At 40.6% G+C, this 4,112-nt stretch overlaps 1 long non-coding RNA gene across 1 annotated transcript; it reads right to left on the reverse strand.

Moving 5' to 3' along the window:
- Positions 1–256: 256 nt before the first annotated feature.
- Positions 257–2,709, reverse strand: LOC133735534 (uncharacterized). The gene is made up of 3 exons (XR_009859088.1): positions 2,179–2,709; positions 1,408–1,484; positions 257–528 (listed from the first exon to the last, which is right to left on the reverse strand). It is a non-coding gene; the product is annotated as an uncharacterized LOC133735534 (long non-coding RNA).
- Positions 2,710–4,112: the final 1,403 nt, after the last annotated feature.

Here is a 4,112-nt window from a genome sequence, read left to right on the forward strand (position 1 = left end):
GCTTCTCCTCCACCTAATATTTCGCCTTATCTTTGTATGGATTAGAAGGTCATATATGAGTCCATAACTTATTTTGTAATAGCCCTTTGACCTAGTTTGCTCTTCCATTTCTTAGTAGGAGTGCTCCTATGTTAGCAGGACATTTCCTGCAAGAACTAGGTTTGAGTTAGTGTGATTTGGGATTCCTTTACCTTTGTCATGTTTAATTCCCTTTTCTGCATGGGTTGGTGCCAGGACTATATGTCACGCCCCGAATTTTGAATAATAAATTCAAATCCGAAACATGAATTAAACCACTTAATTAAATAAACGTTCTGAATTTTTTTCTCAATATAATCTCACCACAAGGTACACAAACTCCAAATCTCGAAACCTCGAGTTCATTATTACAATTCACTCTCACAAGCAATATTGTAAAGCTCTAAATGAGCATAACACACCTCACAACTTACAATTGCTGTAAAACTCTAACAATTGCTCTAACCGCACGATCACCGTCCTGGTTCTCCCGTCCTGTAGGATTACCCGCTACACAATTTGAATAGTGTACCGGGAGTTGCAACAACACAAAACCCGGTAAGCTTTTGACAGCTAGTATGAGTAAACAAGAAAGAACTGTTGATTTATTAAATTACAAGACCACCACAAACCCACGTTACTTTCTCACTCTCATATATATATATAGACACTTATGAGTTACTCTCAATTTAGCTCATAAGATCACTCACTCATATATATATATATAGACACTTATGAGTTACTCTCAATTTAGCTCATAAGATCCCTCACTCTCATATATATATATAGACACTTATGAGTTACTCTCAAATTCGCTCATAAGATTTCCCAACATTTGGTAGACAGACTCATATATATATATAGACCCTTATGAGTTACTCTCAATTTCCCTCATAAGGTTACCATATATATATTGACACTTATGAGTTACTCTCAATTTCACTCATAAGGTCACTCCACATTTGGCAGACAGACTAGAGCTCTAACTGAACGTAACCACTCGTCCGGCCACAGACGTGATTACGATTTAATACTATTAATAACCACCAGCCCGGTACGAGAGCGTGATTCACTAATAGATGCCATGGTCACCTCGTGACCTAGTGATTTCCACAGATCACAACAATTTATTGTTCCTCAACAATAAAACTCAACACCTCTCACAATATATTGTTTCTCAACAATAAACTCAATATCTCTCACAATATATTGTTTCTCAACAATAACTCAACACAACTCCAACAATACATATTATTTCACGTAATAATATATATACAGACATTCACACAGGAATGTCTAGTAACACCAACAATAGTTCATATGATTGCAACAAAATAAAGCAATTAATTGTATTGGGTTCGTAATATGAACCACGTGAGGTTTACTCACCTCGATAATCCCGCTGCGTCTTAAATTCAGCTCAAAATACGATCCACAATCGTCCACCAACTCAAACCGTCAATCACCTAGTCAGATACGATCTTAACTTAGCAATCATTCATAACCCACACATATACGGAAATCCAACGGTCGGATTCTAATTTAATGATGATCCAACGGTCAGATCGAATTTATACGATGATCCAACGGTCGGATCTGAATTTAATGATGATCCAACGGTCGGATCCTCACGGATCGCCTTTAGGATCATCCTCCAAAATTATCACGAAGACTCAGATCTTCTTGAATCACTCTAACAAACATCTCCATAAAATTATATGAAAATCCGACGGTCAGATTCTCACGAATCGCCTTCCGAATCACTATTTCTCAATTATACGAAGATCCAACGGTCGGATCTTCGCCCGTGACCTCACAAAGTCACCGGGACAGTCATACGATCAACATATCCAAAATTGAAGCAAAACCGATGGTCAGATCTTCACAGATCGTAAACCGAAGATAAACGTAAAAACGTTAAATAGTAACGTCAAAACGAAAATCCACTATTTATCAACTTTTTCTAACATGACCATGTTATATATCAAAACGCTCGTATGGATGCATAGATCATCGCCTAGATAATGAAAACTCGAAATATGGTCTGATGCGCCGCCACAAGCGGTGGTCAGTGGGCGGTCAACGCCGGTCAACCACCTCAGATGGCAAAGTGACCAACTACAAACTGGTTCAAAATGAAAGGGTGGTCGACTTTCATACCTGGAGCTAAGCCTGGTTCGGCCTAGATCGTCCTAGATCAAGCGTTGAAGTTGGATTAATCTCGTGCGTCTGATCAGATTCCAGATTGAATCAGGGACGTCGAAATCTTCAACTCGTGATCTTTCACTCCACACTCCAAATCGTCAAGCAAGGCCTATATGGGGATGATCAGGGGGAGGAGGAGATCACGAAAATGGGAACGATCGGCCCATGCAACGCCGGAAAAATGGAATTCCGGTCGGGTCGGATTCCTCTTGGCTGGCTTCTTCGATCCGGGTCTGGGAGCAGCGACGGGGCGAGGCGACACCGGAGGGAGGCTCGTCGTGGGCCGGCGATCCCAGGGAGGCCCGGGTCCGGGGACGGAGGAGGCTGGAGGGGGGTGAAAAAGCCGGGTCGGGTCGAGCTCGACCCGCCGGGTCTGAGGGGAAAACAGAGAAAACGCGGGGACTGTTCCGCAATTTCAACATGTTTTCGTCCTTAATGAAAAATCAACATTTTTTTTGATATTTATAGAAAATTCCCAATTTTCAAATATTCATAACTTATTTATACGAACTCCGAATAATGCGTTCCACATGTCCACGAACTCGTATCGACGAGCTCTACAACTTTCATAAAGGAAGTTTTCCCAAATTTTGAACGTATAAAAAGTCAACTTTGTTGACCCCCTAAAAACGTTCGTTTTCGAAAATAAAATCGTTCGAACTAATTCCACAACTTCTCCAAGCTTCGTACTCGCTCCTACTATCGTGAAATCATTTCTAAAAATCCACGGAATTTAATTTGGATTTTCCGGGGTATTACAGTCTACCCTCCTTAAAGAAATTTCGTCCCGAAATTTGAGCGTAAGTCAATTCCTCTCGATTAAGGTTGACCTAACCATAGAATCTCCATCTTTTCCAAATCTGTAGTAATCTACAGAGCCTCAACCCTTTGTATAAAAATACATTCTTATGGCCACTAAATCCTTTCATCACAAACGTAAACGCACAACACAACTGTTCAACATCAATCCACATCAATTACACAAAATCATCACATGGATCATCTCATAGATCCTCACATAGATCTTCACATAGATCATCACATAGATCTTCACATAGATCATCACTCTGTACTGGCATACAAGCACAGTAAACACTCTCACAAAGTGTTTCGCTACTCAATTAGCATCACGGTAAATCTCCATAGTAAAACTTAAGATGCATCACTCAAAACAAATCATCCCCAAAAGCACGCCAATAAATTATGTCATCCAATGATGATGACTTGGGCTTGCTCAATCCTTGGGTTAAGCACTAGGGCTGGCCAATTGGGCCTGAAGAAATCGGACCATCCACATTTCGAACCGGCCCAAACCACTTTGGGTTTAACATTTGGGCCTACTATTCGGGCTTACTATTTGGGCTTACTATTTGGGCTTACTATTTGGGCCTACCAATCGGCCCACCAACTTCCAGCTCGGCTACGGTATGAAATTGTACATACCGTATATACGTATACATACCGTACAGATCGTGTATACGTATGTATACCGTACAACTGTATATACGTATGCATACTGTACAGACCGTATATACGTATGTATACCGTACATACCGTATATACGTCCGTATATCAAGCATATACGAGACCCAAAAATATTTGTAAGAGGTAGGGTTCGAACTCCCGACCTCAAACACGAAGGTTTTGCTCCCAACCACTGAAGCAAGAGCTGTCTTCATTAATATATGCTCACGTGTTATATTTATTATGTCATAAGTGACATAAATGAAATAACGGGGAAGGCAAGGTTCGAAACCTCAACCTGCCGCACGAAACCTTTGTCCCCCAACCACTGGAGCACAAGCTGTGCTTAATATAATGTGTACAAATTTTATACTTATTATGTCATAAACGAACATAATAAAAATAAACGAGAGGCGAGGTTCGAA

Source organism: Rosa rugosa, chromosome 3, assembly GCF_958449725.1.
Source record: "Rosa rugosa chromosome 3, drRosRugo1.1, whole genome shotgun sequence".
NCBI classification, from domain to species: Eukaryota; Viridiplantae; Streptophyta; class Magnoliopsida; order Rosales; family Rosaceae; genus Rosa; species Rosa rugosa.